The sequence below is a fragment of the Nerophis lumbriciformis genome, linkage group LG28 (assembly GCF_033978685.3).
Source record: "Nerophis lumbriciformis linkage group LG28, RoL_Nlum_v2.1, whole genome shotgun sequence".
Lineage (NCBI taxonomy): Eukaryota > Metazoa > Chordata > Actinopteri > Syngnathiformes > Syngnathidae > Nerophis > Nerophis lumbriciformis.
In genome coordinates, this window is record NC_084575.2 from 1,755,659 (window position 1) to 1,777,658 (window position 22,000).

The following is a 22,000-nucleotide window of genomic DNA, read 5'->3' on the forward strand; positions in this document are numbered from 1 at the left end:
CTATCGTGGGATCACACTCCTCAGCCTTCCCGGTAAGGTCTATTCAGGTGTACTGGAGAGGAGGCTACGCCGGATAGTCGAACCTCGGATTCAGGAGGAACAGTGTGGTTTTCGTCCTGGTCGTGGAACTGTGGACCTCGGCAGGGTCCTTGAGGGTGCATGGGAGTTTGCTCAACCAGTCTACATGTGCTTTGTGGACTTGGAGAAAGCATTCGACCGTGTACCCCGGGAAGTCCTGTGGGGAGTGCTCAGAGAGTATGGGGTAACGGACTGTCTTATTGTGGCGGTTCGCTCCCTGTATAATCAGTGTCAGAGCTTGGTCCGTAAGTCGGACCCGTTTCCAGTGAGGGTTGGACTCCGCCAGGGCTGCCCTTTGTCACCGATTCTGTCCATAACCTTTATGGACAGAATTTCTAGGCGCAGTCAAGGCGTTGAGGGTATCTGGTTTGGTGGCTGCAGGATTAGGTCTCTGCTTTTTGCAGATGATGTAGTCCTGATGGCTTCATCTGGCCAAGATCTTCAGCTCTCACTGGATCGGTTCGCAGCCGAGTGTGAAGCGACTGGGATGGGAATCAGCACCTCCAAATCTGAGTCCATGGTTCTTGCCCGGAAAAGGGTGGAGTGCCATCTCCGGGTTGGGGAGGAGATCTTGCCCCAAGTGGAGGAGTTCAAGTACCTCGGAGTCTTGTTCACGAGTGAGGGAAGAGTGGATCGTGAGATCGACAGGCGGATCGGTGCGGCGTCTTCAGTAATGCGGACACTGTATCAATCCGTTGTGGTGAAGAAGGAGCTGAGCCGGAAGGCAAAGCTCTCGATTTACTGGTCGATCTACGTTCCCATCCTCACCTATGGTCATGAGCTTTGGGTCATGACCGAAAGGACAAGATCACGGGTACAAGCGGCCGAAATGAGTTTCCTCCGCCGGGTGGCGGGGCTCTCCCTTAGAGATAGGGTGAGAAGCTCTGTCATCCGGGGGGAGCTCAAAGTAAAGCCGCTGCTCCTCCACATCAAGAGGAGCCAGATGAGGTGGTTCGGGCATCTGGTCAGGATGCCACCCGAACGCCTCCCTCGGGAGGTGTTTCGGGCACGTCCGACCGGTAGGAGGCCACGGGGTAGACCCAGGACACGTTGGGAAGACTATGTCTCCCGGCTGGCCTGGGAACGCCTCGGGATCCCCCGGGAGGAACTGGACGAAGTGGCTGGGGAGAGGGAAGTCTGGGCTTCCCTGCTTAAGCTGCTGCCCCCGCGACCCGACCTCGGATAAGCGGAAGAAGATGGATGGATGGATGGATACAATTTTGATTATTTCTTCTTTTGTCACGTTCTTAAGAAACATGGAATTGGGATTTCTGTCTATGAGCTCATTCAAGTCCTCAACTGATCCATCATCTGCATTTGGAAATCTTTGTTCCACATTGTTTCCGATATTAACAAAGTAATCATTAAAACGTTCAACTATTTGGCTCATATTGTCATTTTTTGTATTTCCATGTAGAAAGTACTGGGGGTAATCTTTCTTAGCAGCATTTTTAATGATGCTATTTAGGATGCCCCATGTTGCTCTCATGTTGTTTCTGTTCTTCTTTAATAATTGTCTGTAGTATTCCTTCTTACATGTTCCTAGTATACCAATTAGCTTGTTTTTATATTTATTATACTTATTTTCTGCCTCTATAGATGTCTGTGTTATTAATATTCCATATAATGTATTTTTTTTGTGACAAGCATTTTTCAGTCCTTTTGTCATCCATGGTTGGTTGTTTTTCTTTTGCTTCTTACTAACTTCTTTCCATGGACAACATAAACATTGATATTATACATCTGGGCCAATACATACATACATATATATATATATATATATATATATATATATATATATATATATATATATATATATTTGATGTGGCAAGCTACTTTTGCAGTGTAGCTTGTAGTGTAGCGTGCTCCAATTCTCTGAGGATAGCTTAGCTCCATTTAATTGAGAGTAACTTGTAGCTTAGCTTACTACATTGTCCAGGTAGCTTGCCCATCACTGTCTATTTGGCCTAGCTCACATGTCAATAGTTTGAATACTGCAAACTTCAATACAGTAACACCTCATTTGTTCTGCAGACGTCCAGCGGGTGTCAGCGGGGAGTCATGAAGAGGAGTGGCACACCAGTGTGGGACAGAAGGAGCTACAGGCCCCCTCCCACATTAAAGAGGAGCAGCTTCATGATGAAGATGAAGCTCAGTCCTTACAGCTTCATCACAGTCAAAGTGAGGAGAACAGAGGGGCGGAGCTTGTAAGTCAACACATCACAGAAGCTGATGGAGAGCATTGTGAAGATATCAAGTCAGAACCAGACAGCATCTTTGCTCCACTGTCAGACATGGACCACATGATGTCACACTCTTCTGATCACAGTGACCACATCCAAAAACCTTTGGAGAGTAAAAATGACTCTAAAGGTGATACGAGACATCACACTAACAACAAACACTTTGACTGCTCTGAATGTGGGAAATCATTTAGACAGAAGAGTCATTTTACAGTACACATGAGAACACATACTGGAGAGAAACCTTTTACTTGCTCTGTTTGTAAGAAGAGTTTCTCCACAAAACCTAACATGACCACACACATGAGAATACACACTGGAGAGAAACAATTTACTTGCTCTGTTTGTGCTAAAAGATTAAACACTAAGAAAGACATGACCACACACATGAGAATACATACTGGAGAGAAACCTTTTACTTGCTCTGTTTGTAAGAAGAGTTTCTCCAGAAAACAACGCATGACCACACACATGAGAACACACACTGGAGAGAAACCTTTTGCTTGTTCAGCTTGTGCTAAAAGATTCAACACTAAGAATGAATTTATATTGCACATGAGAACACACACAGGTGAGAAACCTTTTACTTGCTCTGTTTGTAAGAAGAGTTTCTCCACAAAGCAACGCATGACCAGACACATGAGAACATACACAGGTGAGAAACCTTTTACTTGCTCTGTTTGTATGAAGAGTTTCACCAGAAAACAACACATGACCACACACATGAGAACACACACTGGAGAGAAACCGTTTAGTTGCACTGTGTGTGATAAGAAGTTCAGGTTTAAGAATCAGGTCAGTAAACACAAGTGTGTAACAGTCATGGAAGCTGCAGGGATTTAAAAACACTTAAACAGTGATTGTGCTAAATTTAGTTTAAAAACACAGCATATTTAAAGGGGAACATTATCACAATTTCAGAAGGATTAAAACCATTAAAAATCAGTTCCCAGTGGCTTATTTTATTTTTCGAAGTTTTTTTCAAATGTTTACCCATCACGTAAAAAAGCTTCAAAGTGCCTGATTTTAACCATCGTTATAAACACCCGTCCATTTTCCTGTGACGTCACATAGTGATGCCAACACAAACAAACATGGCGGATAGAACAGCAAGCTATAGCGACATTAGCTCGGATTCAGACTCGGATTTCAGCGGCTTAAGCGATTCAACAGATTACGCATGTATTGAAACGGATGGTTGTAGTGTGGAGGCAGGTAGCGAAAACCAAATTGAAGAAGAAACTGAAGCTATTGAGCCATATCGGTTTGAACCGTATGCAAGCGAAACCCACGAAAACGACACGACAGCCAGCGACACGGGAGAAAGCGAGGACGAATTCGGCGATGGCCTTCAAACCAACGATTGGTATGTGTTTGTTTGGCATTAAAGGAAACTAACAACTATGAACTAGGTTTACAGCATATGAAATACATTTGGCAACAACATGCACTTTGAGAGTGCAGACAGCCCATTTCAGGCGCGCTAAGAACATATATTTTTCCACGATTTCAGCACTCAGGTTAACCATACCTAAATAGACACAAAATACTGCATTACACAAGACTACCCGAATGTACTCGAATGATTGAAAAAAATAATTGTTTTTAAGCTAAATTATTGGTAAACACAGTTTATGTATAATAATTTACGTAAAACCGCGAGTAATGAATAAAGTTTTCATCAATTAATATATATTCTGTAGACATACCCTCATATCAGCAGGCCAGGGAAGCTAGGGTGGATATTCTTCTCTTGATCATCTTCGGTGGCATAAGGGACGGTGTGAGCCAAGACATCCAGGGGGTTTAGCTCGCTCGTCTGCGGGAACAAACTGCCGCCATTGCTTGCCGTGCTAGCGAGGGCCTTTGTCCCTGAATTGCTCACACACTCCGGCAGATTCAATGGGGGTCTGGCGGCAGATTTCTTTGACTTTATGGTTGGAAATGCATCTGCTTTGAGTGTCGCAGGATATCCACACATTCTTGCCATCTCTGTCGTAGCATAGCTTTCGTCGGTAAAGTGTGCGGAACAAACGACTGACCATTTTCGTAGGCTTTCCCCACACCCTCGTATTTTGAACAAATTTCGTCCAATTTCTTGCCACTTTGGCATCTTTGGGCCACTGGTGCAACTTGAATCCGTCCCTGTTCGTGTTGTTACACCCTCCGACAACACACCGACGAAAGTGAGAAAATGGCGGATTGCTTCCTGATGTGATGTCACGTTGTGACGTCATCGTTTCGAGAGCGAATAATAGAAAGGCGTTTAATTCGCCAAAATTCACCCATTTAGAGTTCGGAAGTCGGTTAAAAAAATATATAGTCTTTTTTTCTGCAACATCAAGGTATATATTGACGCTTACATAGGTCTGCTGATTATGTTCCCCTTTAATATGAATGTATATTTGATGTTGTATGTAGTGCTTCTCATCTTCTAGTCTTATATGTTGTCCTGTACTTACTTTTTAAGTTGTGTGCATTTATCAAATAATATATATGTAGCTACTATTTTATTCTATTTTTTCATCTTTGAAGAGAGGACATCTTATTATTTTCATTGTTTTTTTCCACACATTTTTTCAATTGCATTTTATTGATGTTATTATCCAATTAAAAGTATGAATGAATAAAATGGTTAACAAAATGTGGACTCTGGTAGATTAGCAGCATTGTTACATCATGGATGTTAACTACTGCAAAACATCAACAAAGAAGAAAAATGCTGAAGTTAGCAACACATCACTGAACTTTAGAGCCATCGTGAGTGGAGTTGCTTGTTTTTATTGCTGCATTTGTACTTATTTCACCTCACATCTTCACTTTTAATCCTAAAGTCTTCTTCACATATATTGTTGTAGGCTTCTAACATTTATGTTTCTGATGTGTGTGTGTAGTCTGTGGAAAGGGTTGTTGTCCCTTGTGGATCCAATTGTTCACTTGCACAGATACATCTTCATCATCATCATCATCATCACTGGCCCAATACTGGACGAAACCTTAGCATTAATGTTTTAATAGAAGTGTGACCTCATTATTCCTTGATAATAAGACTAAAAATACAGATTTAAGCACTGAGTGCTTTTTGTAGTACTCCAACTCGCCACACTGAGAAGTGGGGGCGATCATGAGCTAGCAGATGCATGTTGCTTGATTGAAACTTTTATTAGTAGATTGCACAGTGAAGTACATATTCCGTACAATTGACCACTAAATGGTAACACCCCAATATGTTTTTCAACTTGTTTAAGTCGGGGGTCCACTTAAATCGATTTATGATACAGATATATACTATTTTCATAATACAGTCATCACACAAGATAATCATCACAGTATATAAATGTAATTATTTACATTATTTACAATCCGGGGTGTGGGATATGGAGGGGGGAGGGGTTACATTTGGTTGGTATCAACACTTCAGAGAAATTGACATTGGAACAGTGTAGGTCTGACTTGGTACATATGTACAGCAAGTATTGGACACAGAGAGAGAGATCAGAAATTATAAGAAAAAGTGACTACATTTGATTATTTACATTTGATTATTTACAATCCGAAGAGATATGATGAGGAAGGGAGGGTGTTAGTCAAGGGTTGAAGTTGTCTGGAGGTGTTGTTTTATTGTGGTTTTGAAGGAGGATAGAGATGCCCTTTCTTTTACACCTGTTGGGAGTGCATTCCACATTGATGTGGCATAGAAAGAGAATGAGTTAAGACCTTTGTTAGATGGGAATCTGGGTTTAACGTGGTTAGTGGAGCTCCCCCTGGTGTTGTGGTTATGGCGGTCATTTACGTTAAGGAAGTAGTTTGACATGTACTTGGGTATCAGGGAGGTGTAGCGGATTTTATAGACTAGGCTCAGTGCAAGTTGTTTTACTCTGTCCTCCACCCTGAGCCAGCCCACTTTGGAGAAGCGGGTAGGAGTGAGGTGTGATCTGGGGTGGAGGTCTAGAAGTAATCTGACTAGCTTGTTCTGGGATGTTTGGAGTCTAGATTTGAGGGTTTTGGAGGTGCTAGGGTACCAGGAGGTGCATGCGTAATCAAAAAAGGGTTGAACAAGAGTTCCCTCCAGAATCTTCATGGTGCTTTTGTTGACCAGAGAGGAGATTCTACAGAGAAATCTCGTTCGTTGGTTGACCTTTTTGATTACCTTGGTTGACATTTTATCACAGGAAAGATTAGCCTCTAGAATGGAACCTACATAGGTGACCTAATCTTTCCTGGTGATAACAATGTCACCCACTTTTATAGTGAAGTCATTGACTTTCTTAAGGTTGATGTGGGACCCGAACAGGATGGATTCTGTTTTACCCAAGTGTATGGATAGCTTGTTGTCAGTGAGCCAGGTGCAAGTTCTACAGAGTTCAGCACTGAGGATTTTCTCCACCTGTGACTTGTCCTTGTCTGATACCAGCAGGGCCAAGTCATCCGCAAACAAAAACAATTCACAGTCGCATGCTGATGACAAGTCGTTTATGTATACTAGGAACAGTAAAGGCCCCAATATACTGCCTTGGGGGACTCCACAGCTCACTGAGAGGGGGGGGGACACGGTGCCGTTCAACTCAACCACCTGCTCCCTCCCCTCCAAGTAAGATTGCATCCAGCTCCATGAGGTTTTATCAAATCCGATTGCTTTGAGCTTATCCAACAGTATAGCGTGGTCAACGGTGTCAAAGGCCTTCTGAAGGTCCAGCATGACCATACCGCAGTATTTGCCCGCGTCCACCTCATGTTTGATGTGGTCGGTCAGATAGAGAAGGTATGTGTCAGTGGAGTGGTTAGTTCTGAAGTCAGATAGAGAAGGCATGTGTCAGTGGAGTGGTTAGTTCTGAAGTCAGATAGAGAAGGCATGTGTCAGTGGAGTGGTTAGTTCTGAAGTCAGATAGAGAAGGCATGTGTCAGTGGAGTGGTTAGTTCTGAAGCCGGATTGGAATTTGTACATGAGTTTATTAGTGGCAAGGTAACTATCGACCTGTTCATAAATTATGTTTTCCATTACTTTTGAAATGGAGCTGAGAATAGAAACAGGTCAATAGTTGCCAGGTTCCAATTTGCTTCCTTTTTTAAAGAGGGGAGTTACTCTTGCTATCTTAAAATCTTTTGATACTTGGCCTTGTGAAATTGAGAGGTTTATTATGTGCGTGATGATCGGGGCAATAATGGAGGCAGAGTCCCTGAGGAATCTGGAGGGGATATTGTCAAGGCCGGTGGCCTTGTTTGGGTGGAGCACGCTCAATTTTTTAAACACCTCATCAGCTGTGACCATTTCTAATTTGAAATGATTGTTGGATACTCCTAGCTTTCTGTAGAAGGCTTTAATGTGTTTTACACCAAAGCGACCAGAGTGGTGGGACAGCTTGTTGACAAGAGTTGTGGCTATGCTGGTGAAAAAGGCATTAAGTCTGCTTACTATCTCCATTCTGTCTGTAATGAGGGAGTCACCCTCCTTGATGTTGATGTTGGTGAGTCTGGTTTTCAGTTTCTGGCTGCAACCAGGAAGCTGGTTGTTGAGAATTTTCCAGAGCTCACGTGGCTTATTTGTGTTTTCCTTTGTGTGATTGTCTTCCTTTGCTACGGCGGTCAAGTTGCTTTCACGGTGGATATTTGCCTCCGGAGCTCCAGCGGAAGCTCCCCCTCACTGTGCCCACACTGCTCTCTCATGCTGCGGGGAGATTGCAGGAGAGGTGCCGCTCTCAACACTACTTTATGCTTAGGGACCGTCAATAAATTACTATTGTCTTCGAAGATGTATATCTGCTACATCAAAACACTGACTCATCTAAAAGGAGGTCAAATAAATAGTCCTACCTCCTTAATAACGTGCTAACGTGCACGCCCATTATGTCCTACTTTTATCATTCATATCCAGTGAGTGTGAATGTTGTCTGTCTATCTGTGTTGGCCCTGTGATGAGGTGGCGACTTGTCCAGGGTGTACACCGCCTTCCACCCAATTGTAGCTGAGATAGGCTCCAGCGCCCCCCGCAACCCCGAAGGGAATAAGCGGTAGAAAATGGATGGATGGATATCCAGTTTTATATAATATACACCCTTTTTTTTTTAAATAGGATTTTATAAAAAAAAAAAAATTTGCATATTAAAAATCTTGGTTTCTTTTTAAAAGATTCCTAATTCACTTAAAATACCAAATTCACTTAATATTTTAAGTGCTTTTCTCTAGTGTCATTCATGCCTTTTTGTTTTAAAATTTAAGTTTAATTGGAGGGACAAGCAATAAAAAATGGATGAATGAATGGATTTTATAATACATTTGTGATATTGATAACTATGGTTACTTTTCAACTTCCCGCTACAACTACGAATGTCCAACTTAAAACCCAATTAACTCTCAATTGGAGCTAATAAAAAATATATATAGATTGATAATTATCTGTACAATATTTATCATGCACCCCTACTACTAACATAAAGCTGACATGCATGCTTTTTTTTTTTAAAGGTGCCATATGTAATAATGTGGCCAGAAATGGTACTGCAATCACAGTCAAAATTCTGTAGTCCCCCTCATCTCTCCCTGACTGAGGTTGCCAGATACGCAGCCGAATCCAGCTCCATGGACTGGGCCACTCCAAGGAACTTCCAACTTCCACTGCCTCTTACTAAGGGTTGAGGTGCTGGGACCATAAATGCTGAATAGACAAGCATTTTGTCAATAACAAATCTCTAACCAACACATTTTACACAGAATTAGGCTTTTTTCAGGAAGAAGTGCAATCATGCCTGCGTACAATATCACAACAAATAGCAACCATATGGTTGTTGTCAGTACTATCAGAAAACAAAGACTAGAACAAACTACAACCAACACTAGCAAAGGTTCTACTGGTGAAAATAAGCAGAGCATGCTTAGCAGTCTAATGTACGCCCAAAACTAAAGAGACATTTTACTAAGGTGTGTCTATAGGCTACACCAATGAGGAATTATTTGATCATGTGATGTGTCTGTCTCCATACCTTTCACATTGCCATGACGACAGCCGTGCTAATGTTGGAACACATTTCCTCAGCCTATCAGCATGTTGAGAAGGAAATAGGCACAGACACTACACATATCCACATTGGTTTTATTTATGGAAAATATATTTGACCTTGTCAGTTCAAATACACATGGACATACAGGATAACAGGCATATATTTCCCCCGTTAGCTTATATGTGGATGTGTCATTGACCGGGCTAGCATGCTAAGCATTACACTAGGAGCTGAGCACCATCACACTAAGCATTGGTTGCAGGAACATACTAGCTTTGTTAGACAAGATCATAGACTGTATTGGACAATATAGTTTACATACCAAATGTCCATTTCCATTTATTACAAGTAATAAGAAAAGGTAAATGCCTGACTTGCCTTTCAAGAAGGAAATTAGCAAGTTTGGCGTCAGATGAAAAAATCTTCTCCGCCTTCAATGGTCTCCATCTTTCAAAGGCATCCCTGATACAAATCCTCATGTTGTTCCTGGCTTTGTCATCAATAAGTTGAAAATGGTAACGAGGCCTTTTAGATTGACTAAGGTCTGACATGTTTAGTAACTTTACCAGTGGCAGTAGCAAGACGAAGATGACGGTGTGTAACTGGCAACCTAGAAGTGACACACTCACAGACTTTCTAGTTGGTCAAACGGTAGAGGGCGGGACATGGAAATGAAAACAATAACAAGATTCCGGGGCTGTAAATCTAATTATGAAGTGAGCATATCCCAGCTGAACTACTGTTATCAGTTATAGAGGTATTGGAAAAGAACATGATTTATTAACGCCTTTTGACATATCAGGGACATTTAATGATCACTTGACATGCAAATTCTACATATGACACCTTTAATATTGCTAAATTAACACAACACATCAGTTTAGGTAATCCCTGCATATTTACTGCTCCTGTTGTGTTCTAATTAAATTAAGTAATTCATTCATTCATTTATACAGCACACATTCTCATATTGTGTATTAATTATGATACATTGTTATATTGTTATATTGCAGTAACAGCCAAACTGGTGTTGAACATATTGACGGACTATCCGTGACTGGTGAATTTATAAAATGACATGTCTTTTTGTAAAACTGAAAGTGAAATAAAAAGCATTGTTTTTTATTTTTGCAAGAAGTGAGAAACAGCGCCCTCTGGCGTGAGTGTAAAAGCTTACAGCACCTGGTATTCCCAGGCGGTCTCCCATCCAAGTACTAACCAGGCCCGACCCTGCTTAGCTTCCGAGATCGGGCGTGTTCAGGGTAGTATGGCCGTAAGCCGAAAGACGAGGTAAAACCAACCTTTTTAAATGGAACTCTTACAGACGGGATGGGAGACAATTGTTATTTATCTCAGAGCCTGGCGCGCATGCGTACACTAATGTGCTTTTTCTGGCTATGTGAGGTGCAGCTCTTCATCCATTTTCTACCGCTTGCCTCTTTTGGGGTGGCAGGGGGTGCTGGAGCCTATCCCAGCTGCATTCAGATGCCACCTCATCACAGCTCTCAACACTACTTTATGCTTAGGGACCGTCAATAAATCACTATTGTCTTGAAAAATGTATATCTGCTACATCAAAACACTGATTCATCTAAAATAAGGTAAATATATTAGTCATACCTCCTTATTGTGCATGCCCATTATTTCATAATTCTAACATATATATCCATGTTTAATATTAAAAAAATAAGGTTATTTTCCCAATAGTCTCAATGTCATGCAATTTAGTAACCTAATTCCACTTATTAGTCGTGCTAACCTTTTAGTGTAATAATAATAATAATAACTGGGATTTATATAGCGCTTTTCTAAGTACCCAAAGTCGCTTTACATGTGGAACCCATCATTCATTCACACCTGGTGGTGGTAAGCTACTTTCATAGCCACAGCTGCCCTGGGGTAGACTGACAGAAGCGTGGCTGCAATTTGCGCCAACGGCCCCTCCGACCACCACCTATCATTCATCATTCAGTTCACCGGTGTGAGTGGCACCGGGGGCAAAGGGTCCCGCCCAAGGACACAACGGCAGCGATTTTTGGATGGTAAGAGGCGGGGAGCGAACCTGCAACCCTCAGGTTTCTGGTACGGTTGCTCTACCCACTACGCCATGCCGCCCCAGTGTAACGCACACACTTTTATTTTAAAATAGGGTTTTATAAAAAAAAAAGTTTTTTAATAAAGATCATGATGATATATCTTATACAGATAATTAGCAGCATTTTTATGAGCTCCAAATGAGAGTTAAGTTGGTTTTATGTTGGATAGTCGTAGTTGTTGCGGGAGCTAAAAATGAAACCATGGTTTTCAATATTACAAATTTATATAAAATCCAATTAAACTTACATTTTAAAACAAAAAGGTGTGAAACACATTAAAGAAAACACTTCAAATATCAAGTGAATTTGGGATTTTAGGTCATATGACCAGGAATCTATTGAAAATAAACATTTATTTTTAATATCAAAATGTTTTTGATCCTATTTTAAAATAAAATGTTAGTATGACTAAAAAAGTGGAATTTGGTTACTAAGTTGCATGATGACATGGAGACTTTTAAAACAAATAATTATTGTTTACATTAAAAAAATATTTAAATTATAAAATCAGGAACGATATTAAAAATGTAGGACTATTTATTTGACCTCCTTTTAGATGAATCAGTGTTTTGATGTAGCAGATATACATCTTCGAAGACAATAGTAATTTATTGACGGTCCCTAAGCATAAAGTAGTGTTGAGAGCGGCACCTCTCTTGCAATCTCCCCGCAGCATGAGAGAGCAGTGTGGGCACAGTGAGGGGGAGCTTCCGCTGGAGCTCCGGAGGCAAATATCCACCGTGAAAGCAACTTGACCGCCGTAGCAAAGGAAGACAATCACACAGCATGAAAAAGCACATTAGTGTACGCATGCGCGACAGACTCTGAGATAAATAACAATTGTCTCCCATCCCGTCTGTAAGAGTTCCATTTAAAAAGGTTGTTTTTACCTCATCTTTCGGCTTACGGCCATACTACCCTGAACACGCCCGATCTCGTCCGATCTCGGAAGCTAAGCAGGGTCGGGCCTGGTTAGTACTTGGATGGGAGACCGCCTGGGAATACCAGGTGCTGTAAGCTTTTACACTCACGCCAGAGGGCGCTACAAAGTGCTGAGACTACAGCTGTTGTGATTCATGTATTGCTTTAATTGCAACTATTCCAAAATAAGGGAATATATTCGGTTATTATAATACAATTCCACTTAATATTTACAACTACAGTTGAAAGTACAAACCTTTACAACAGGATTTAAAACACAAATACCAACTAGAGCAATATTTAGATTGATTTAAAAATAATGGTGTGGTCTTTTGCAGTCAGTCAACCTCGCCCACGCCTCCTACCACTCCGTCCTGCATGAAGCTGAGGAGCCACGACTCGTCAGGCAATTTATGATTTAAAGGGGTCATATAAGCTACTGTTTATTTACCAAAATAAGTTGTATGTCTTTGTTTTGAAAATGTACAAGTGCATTTTTATTTTCAGAATGTGGAAATAGTTGTACTGGGGGTGGGGGGAAGGAGTTGGTTACTTGTTTCTCTCGCGAGATCTGGAAAAGAGCTGGTTTGTACTTGTTTCTCTCGCGAGATCTAGAAAAGAGCAGGTTTGTACTTGTTTCTCTCGCGAGATCTGGAAAGAGCTGGTTACTTGTTTCTCTCGCGAGATCTGACAAGACTGCGCGCGAAGCAAACAGGGCGAGGATAAAGCAAGATGGCGTCTGACGGTGAAGACGTTATTGCAGTCGTCACAGTTCAGTGTTCTTAATCTGTGCGTCCATGTACACATATATGTCCTTTATTACACTCTATTAAATAGAGTCATAATAACTGTTTGTGTATTAGTCTGAGCGCACTTCTCCAGCTAGCTTAGCTTGCTAGTTAGCTTAGCTTGTTAGCTGCTAACAAAGAGAGATGAAAACACATCGCTAAGCAGAGATCAAGTGTGAGTGTAAAGTGTTGTGATTGTGTGAAAATGTGCGAAAGAACCATAGCAGAGTACGAGGAGGAACTTTGTCCAACAAAAGAGGAGAAGGAGCGACAACATGAAAAACATCAAGTTGTGTTACACACAACAGGTTTGTTTACTTCTTACTCTCACATCTTTACTAACTTTATATTTATTATGAACACTTTTCTTCAATAGATTGTCTATAGGAAGATGAATTGTCATGTGAGGATGTTCAGACACACAATATTTATGAGAGGTTGATGTTCCTCTCAGTTTGTAACAAAGTGTATCAACATGTTTACACAAAACTCACACAGTCACCGGGGGAATATTCCAGAGAGCAGGTTAAGTGCAAACTCCTGAGTATGTAAATAAGAAAGGTAAGACAAAGTCAGAGTCAGTTACCATGGTAACTGACGCTGTAAACCTAGCCTGCTAGCTGGCAGGTTTGACAAGTTATTTATGTGTGTAAAAGCTATACTGACCTGTTATTTCCTTCATATTGGTGCAGCCATTAACCTACTACAACACCTGCTACATCCACCTACTACAGGGGTCGGCAACCTTTACCACTCAAAGAGCCATTTTGACCCGTTTCACAAATTAAAGAAAACAATGGGAGCCACAAAACTCTTTTGAAATTTAAAATGAAATAACACTGCATACAAAGTTTTTTTTTGCTTTGTGCTATGTATAAACCAGGGGTCTCAGACACGCGGCCCGTACCTTACTATGAAAATGTAATGTTAGTGCGGCCCGCGAATTTTATATGAATGCTGCTTGACAGCATCACACTTGCCAACCCTCCCGATTTTTCCGGGAGACTCCCGAATTCCAGGGTAACTATTCTCACGAATGTCTGCTGATTTTCACCCTAACAACAGTAATAAGGGCGTGCCGTGATGGCACTGCCTTTAGCGCCCTCTACAACCATTTGTACATGCAGCGTGACAGCCCAGTTACATGTTGTATGCGGCCTCTGCAGACACACATGAGTGACTGCAATGCATACTTGGTCAACAACCATACAGTTCACACTGAGGGTGGCTATATAAACAACTTTAACACTGTTACAAATATGCGCCACACTGTGAACCCACACCAAACAAGAATGACAAACACATTTCGGGAGAACATCCGCATTGTAACACAACATAAACACAACAGAACAAATACAATACGTGTGTCGGTTGAGGTGGGTGGGGTTTGGTGGTAGCGAGGGTGTACAATGTAGCCCGGAAGAGTTAGGGCTGCATAGGATTCTGGGTATTTGTTCTGTTGTGTTTATGTTGTGTTACAGTGCGGATGTTCTCCCGAAATGTGTTTGTCATTCTTGTTTGGTGTGGGTTCACAGTGTGGCGCATATAAGTAACAGTGTTAAAGTTGTTTTATACGGCCACCCTCAGTGTGACCTGTATGGCTGTTGACCAAGTATGCTTTGCAGTCACTTACGTGTGTAAGCAAAGGCCGCATACAACATGTGACTGGGCCGGCACGCAGATAGTATGGTGAAAAAGCGGACGCGACGACAGGTTGTAGAGGACGCTAAAGGCAGTGCCATCACGGCACGCCCTCAATGTTGTTGTCCGGGTGAAAATCGGGGAATGTTTGCTCCGGGAGAGGCACTGAAATCCGGAAGTCTCCCGGAAAAATCGGGAGGGTCAGCAAGTATGCAGCTGAGCCGCATCAGAGTGATCAAAGAGCCGCATGCGTCTTTGGAGCCGCGGGTTGCCGACCCCTGACCTACTACAACACCTACTACATCGACCGACTCGATTTAGTGTGCATGCTGACTACTAGGTTGTGAGTTCAAACCCCTACTGAGTCATACCAAAGACTATAAAAATGGGACCCATTACCTCCCTGCTTGGCACTCAGCATCAAGAGTTGGAAGTGGGAGTTAAATCACCATAAAAGTTATTGCACCGCTGCTGCTCACTGCTCCCCTCACCTCCCAGGGGGTGATCAAGGGTGATGGGTCAAATGCAGAGAACAATCTGGCCACACCTAGTGTGTGTGTGTGACAATCATTGGTACTTTAACTTTTTAATGTGGCAGTGATTGTGGAAAAAACAAAGCCTGATCTAAAGATGACATCTTGATCTCATACCATCTCAAACCAATTGGCCGTTCATTATTAAGTGAAATGTCTTAAAGTCGCTTAAATATGTCTTTAACCAAGCAACACTATGTTTTATCCAGTTACTCGGTTAATCGAAAACATTTCCAGTAGAACACTTGATTAATAAAATGTTCAATAGCTACAGCCCATTATTTTATGTACAATTTAATATTTAGCATGTAGGAGTTAAAATGTGTTTTGTTTGTGTCCTGTAGACATCCATCAGCTGATTGGACACCAAGAAGAATGTCTCCCTCATCTAAAGGGGGACAGTTTCACTTCAGAGGATCCACAGCCCTCACATTTTAAAGGGGACGAGGAGGATCCGCAGTCCCCTTATTTTAAAGAGGAAGAGGAGGGAGATTGTGTTGTAGGGCAGGAGGAGGATGATGTCAGCAAGTTTCCACTGACTGTTGTCTCTGTGAAGACTGAAGAGCATGAAGACAAAGCACCTGAGTCCTCACAGCTTCATCACAGTCCAAGTAAGCACAACATCCACATATCATCTAATACAATGTTTGTGACACATGTTCATCCGGGGGCCACATTTATGACTAAAGATGGAGATATACTTGCTTTTTAACACCACCATTTAAAAATGAATGCTCATCAATCATCAACAGTGTAATTGCTGGGGTGTAACCATGTGACCTAGAGGCCGTCCTCCTTACCTCACGTGGTCAAATGAAGGCAAACATTCAATATGGCTACTATTTATTTACCTTTAGCAGCACATATGTCAGCATATTTAAAAGGTTTAAAGATAAGAGATGTATACCAAGTACCATTTTTTTTTAGTACTGGTTCCTAATTATGTCGTCCATGAGGACCGTGAAGATTCTGGACTAACGACACAACTATTTGTATTTTTAATTCCAGCTGACTGACGTATCTATGACACGTTGTCACATTGAGTTCAGCTGCCGCTGCTACACATTAAAATCAGCTTTGAATAATGACAAATAAGGAAGCAACAACACGCAGAAGTTTGATGTGTGTGTTATTGACAAGAAGATGACATAACTGCGTTTCACCTTGCACTGCACACAGAGTTGACTTCTTTAAGACTTCAAATAAACAGCTGTTTTTTTTGTGTGTGTGTTTTTTCGTCTTTATTTAACCAGGTAAAAATCCCATTGAGATCAAAGATCTCTTTTCCAAGGGAGACCTGGCCAAGAGGGCAGCAGCAAGGTTACATTAAAAACAGTAAACAACACATAAAACATCAAATGTACAAAATTAAAACTTGCTGACATAACACATGTGCATACAGACAAGGTAGACTGCAATCTTTTCACAGAAGCTTTAAACTCATTCAATGTAACAAGGGTTTGAAGTTGAATATTGGATTGTAGGTTATTCCAAGCCTTCGCTGCTGAAAACCTAAATGCTTTCTTGCCCAGTTCAGTTCTTACTTTGGGGACGACAAATTGCAGAACATTCATTGAACGAAGATTGTGACTTCCTTGTTTCTTTGTTAAAAGACAAGACAGATAAGATGGGGTGATACCCAAAATGGTTTTGTAGATGAAAACATACCAATGATTGAGGCGTCGAGCACAAACAGATGTCCAGTTAACCATTGAGTATAACACACAATGGTGAGTAAGTTAACCATTGAGTATAACACACAATGGTGAGTAAGTTGGTGATGAATGTCAGTGCCCCGTGGTACACACTATCCAGCTTGTGGAGACAACCAGCAGTAGCATTCATGTACAACACATCTCCATAGTCAATAACAGGTAAAAAGGTTGTTTCCACCAATTTCTGTTTCACAGTAAAAGAAAAGCAAGACTTGTTTCTATAATAAAATCCCAGTAAAAGTTTCAGATTTTTTTTTACAACATACTGAATGTGCTCCTTAAAACTCAAGTGGTCATCAATTAAAAATCCTAAATATTTAAAAGCAGATACTAACACAATTTGTTGCCCATTTCTTGTTCAAATTTTCTCACTCAGTGCTGATCTTACAGTTTTTGATGTGGTTAAGAACATACACTTTTGTTTTCTCTGCATTTCTCTGCAAAGTTGTTCTTGTACTCTGTCAAATGCATGTTGTAGATATTTAAAGGCCTCAGCAGGAGTGGGTGCTGTGCAGTATATGACAGTATCATCAGCGTAGGAATGGAAAGTTGAGTTCAGAATATTCTGTCCAAGATTATTAATTATTAATTAATAATGGGCCCAACACAGAACCTTGAGGGACACCCTTTTCTACTTGCAGTACGTCCGAGAAGGAACCCGCTATCTGAACAGCCTGAGTTCTACTTGTGAGGTAATTTGCAAACCATCCAACTGCTTGCTGAGAAAAACTAATAACTGAAAGACGTTTGATTAAAATGACATGATCAACAGTATCAAATGCCTTTGAAAAGTCAATAAAGAGGGACAGACAGCACTGCTTCTTGTCAAGAGCTTCAGTTACATCATTTATAAACTTCATAGCAGCAGTAACAGTACTGTGGTTTCTGCCAAAACCTGACTGAAATGGTGACAGAATAAAGTTGGTGTCCAAAAAGTATTTTATGTGTTCACTGAGAAGGGATTCAAGCACTTTTGCCAGAACAGAGAGTTTAGAGATTGGTCTGTAATCATTTAGATTACTAGGGTCACCTCCTTTTAATAGGGGGATTACAAGGGCAGATTTCCAATCCAAGGGGATTTCATTTGAAATTAGAGTAAGGTTAAAAATGTGAGTCAGTGGTCCAGCTATAATTTCACCTGCCAACTTTAGGAAAAGCGGCTCCAACTTATCTGAGCCAGCTGGCTTTCTAGGTTTAAGTTGTTTTAGAGCAGGGGTGCCCACACTTTTTCTGCAGGCGAGCTACTTTTCAATTGATCAAGTCGTGGGGATCTACCTCATTCATATATATCATTTATATTTACTTATTTATGAAAGATATGTTTTTGTTAACAAGTGAAAGGTGTTTGATGATAATGCAAGCATGTTTAACACATATAGTTAATATTGTTAATGCATTAAAGGTGTTTAATGATAATACAAGAATGTTTAATACATATAGTTAATATAGTTAATATAGTTAACAAGTTAAAGGTGTTTAAAGATAATGCAAGCATGTTTAACACATATAGTTAATATTGTTAATACATTAAAGGTGTTTAATGATAATACAAGCATGTTTAACACATATAGTTAATATTGTTAACAAGTTAAAGGTGTTTAAAGATAATACAAACATGTTTAACACATATAGTTAATATTGTTAACAAGTTAAAGGTGTTTAATGATAATACAAGCATGTTTAACACATATAGATTCCTTTCTTTCATGAAGACAAGAATATAAGTTGGTGTATTACCTGATTCTGATGACTTGCATTGATTGGAATCAGACAGTGGTGCTGATAACGTCCGCATTTTCAAATGGAGGAGAAAAAAAGTCCTCCTTTCTGTCCAATACCACATGAAAGTGGTTGGTTTTTGGCATCTTATTTGTCCAGCTTCCGTACTCCTTTGTATACACTTTACAAGAAATACATTGGCGGCAAACTCCGTAGCTTGCTAGCTTGTTTACGCCAGCTTTCTGAGACTCTTATTTTGGTAGCGCAGGCAGGATGAAGCAGCGCTTTTATTGTGCAACTGTGCAGTCGGTCTTTGGAGTTTTGACGACAGGTACGGCGCCAGAGTCTGTTGAAATAAAAAGTGGTTTCTCGCCTTCCTGTCGGTAATTTTTTCTTAATAATGTGCTGGCAGCAGCCAGCGTCATCTCAGAAGACCCTCGGGTGCCGTGAATGTCAATCAAGTGACGAAAGTGACAACAGTGAAGATTTATTATCGCTCATTTTTAGGACTATTTTTTTAATGCCTGGCTGGCGATCGACTGACACACCCTCCGAGATCGACCGGTAGCTCGCAATCGACGTAATGGGCACCCCTGTTTTAGAGCCCTTATGACCTCTGTTGTGGTAAAGAGCGTAAAGTTAAGAACCTGGGTATTTTCAACGGTTCTTTCCGGAGTTAGCGGAACTTCAGTAGAGTTGTCAGAATTATAGAGAAAACCAGAGTTAATAAAATGATTATTATAATGACTACCCATTTCTCTTCTGTCACTTACTCTGACACCATCAACAAGTATACTAGGTGGGAGATTGACTGAATTACAGCAGGTGGACAAAGATTTGATGATTTTCCAAAAGTTCTTTGGGTGTTTGATGTTTTCAGTTGTTGTGGAGAAATAAAATTCTGATTTGACTTTCCGAAGGAGAGAGGTAAATTGATTTCTGAATTGTCTAAAATTCAACCAATCTGCTTCTAACCCTGACTTGCGTGCCCTGGCCCAAGCAGCATTACGCTCATGCAATACATCTGACAGGTCCGATGTAAACCACTGATTGTCACGTCCTTCGACCCTACATTTTCTAAAAGGGGCATGTTTGTTCACTATACTCAAGAAGTTTTCGTGAAAATATTTCCAAGCCAGTTCAACATTATCAAAAAGAGCAATTCTATCCCAATTAAAAAGATGCAAGTCATGTAAAAAAAGCTTGCGTCTCAAATAATTTCATATTATGTTTTTTAAGAAGACGAGGCTTGCTTTTAGGAATCCTTGTGTCTCGCACTACTGCAATCACACAATGATCACTCACATCATTAGGGAAAACACCAGATGCAACACATTTAAAGGGCATATTTGTTAGAATTAAGTCAATGAGTGTAGCTTTTTGAGGGCATTTAGGATTAGGTCTTGTAGCTGAGTTAATTAATTGTGTTAAATTTAGAGATTCACACTGTGCTTTCAAAGAGTCAGACACAGATGTGAGCCAGTCCCAGTTCAAATCACTATTTCATTGTATTTCAGTTGAGACAGAAACTTCACAAGAGTAGATAGGGAATTACTAGGGGCAGATGGAGGCCTATAACACCCCACTACCATAATGTGGTGATTTCTAGCTAATTCAATTTCAAGTGCTAACAGTTCAAGTTCTTTACTTACTGATTCAGAGAGCACTAATTTAACATGAAACCTCTGCTTAATATATATGGCCACTCCACCACCTTTTCTTTGTCGGTCAGTATGATAGACATTATAGCCATGAATGTAAATATCTTCATCAAGCACAGATTGTTTAAGCCAAGTTTCAGATAAGACTACAATATCAGCATTTGTTGAGTTTATCCAGATCTTTATCATATCCAGTTTAGGGAGTAAACTCCAAACATTGATATGAATAATCCCAAAACCAGATCTAGTTTTAAAATCCGCAGGTGTAAAACATTGTGTAGGTGTATCAAGGCCTGGATTAGTCTCAACATTTCCTGAGAGCAATAACAATAATATATTTAAACATTTGCACTTAAAGTTACCATCTTTTGAGTCGGTCTTTAATCTGTGAAAGTAAGTGCTCACAATAGGGGAGGATGCAGTAATGTTGACGTGATCTCTCAAAACAAGGAAACAATAAGAATGAATGGACTCTACCATAGTATGCAGCCATTTTGTTTTGTCCAAAGTCACAGAAATCTTCAACTGAGATAAGGCCGAGGTTATTTTGTAGCTGCCACTATGATGAAATGTCAAATTATCAAATATGTCAAACTGTGCATCTTGAAGTAGCATAGCTCGTGAGTGGGGGTGACCAGACCCATTTGGGACACCAGTAAAACCACACAAAAGTATAAAACACAATATAATAATTTGTGACATAGTGAGAGGAGAAGTTCCACTTGTTTTACCACTTTTGAAGATGTTAGCAGACAGGGCTAAAGACTAGCAACCAAGGCCGATGGGTGGAAGCCCGTAGACGAAGCCAATGGCTGGAGGCAAACAGCAGGCCGATGGAAGGCTAGTAGGCAGGTTGATGGTGGAAGGCTAGCAGGCAGGTCGATGGTGGAAGGCTAGCAGGCAGGCCGATGGTGGAAGGCTGGTAGGCAGGTTGATGGTGGAAGGCTAGCAGGCAGGTCGATGGTGGAAGGCTAGCAGGCAAGTCGATGGTGGAAGGCTAGCAGGCAAGTCGATGGTGGAAGGCTAGCAGGCAGGCCGATGGTGGAAGGCTGGCAGGCAGGTCGATGGTGGAAGGCTGGTAGACAGGCCAAGGGTGGAAGGCTAGCAGGCAGGTCGATGGTGGAAGGCTAGCAGGCAGGCCGATGGTGGAAGGCTAGCAGGCAGGCCGATGGTGGAAGGCTGGCAGGCAGGTCGATGGTGGAAGGCTAGCAGGCAGGTCGATGGTGGAAGGCTAGCAGGCAGGTCGACGGTGGAAGGCTAGCAGGCAGGTCGATGGTGGAAGGCTGGTAGACAGGCCGATGGTGGAAGGCTAGCAGGCAGGCCGATGGTGGAAGGCTAGCAGTCAGGCCGATGGTGGAAGGCTAGCAGGCAGGTCGATGGTGGAAGGCTAGTAGGCAGGTCGATGGTGGAAGGCTAGTGGCGCGGTTGGTAGAGTGGCCGTGCCTGAGGGTTCCTGGTTCAAGCCCCACCTTCTACCAACCTAGTCACGTCTGTTGTGTCCTTGAGCAGGACACTTCACCCTTGCTCCTGATGGGTCGTGGTAAGCGCCTTGCATGGCAGATCCCGCCATTAGTGTGTGAATGAGTGAATGAGACGGGATGAGTTTGCTA

At 41.5% G+C, this 22,000-nt stretch overlaps 2 protein-coding genes, 1 non-coding gene and 1 pseudogene across 4 annotated transcripts in view; 2 read left to right on the forward strand and 2 right to left on the reverse strand.

The window, feature by feature from the left end:
- Positions 1-22,000, forward strand: part of LOC133570515 (uncharacterized) — a 905,074-nt gene that overhangs the window by 742,240 nt on the left and 140,834 nt on the right. The gene's annotated exons all lie outside the window — the stretch shown is intronic.
- LOC133570532 (uncharacterized) overlaps positions 1-22,000 on the reverse strand; it is a 508,763-nt gene that overhangs the window by 297,527 nt on the left and 189,236 nt on the right. The window lies entirely within an intron of this gene.
- LOC133571206 (5S ribosomal RNA) lies at positions 10,487-10,595 on the reverse strand (annotated as a pseudogene).
- Positions 12,314-12,432, forward strand: LOC133571343 (5S ribosomal RNA). Its single transcript, XR_009810434.1, has one exon. It is a non-coding gene; the product is annotated as a 5S ribosomal RNA (ribosomal RNA).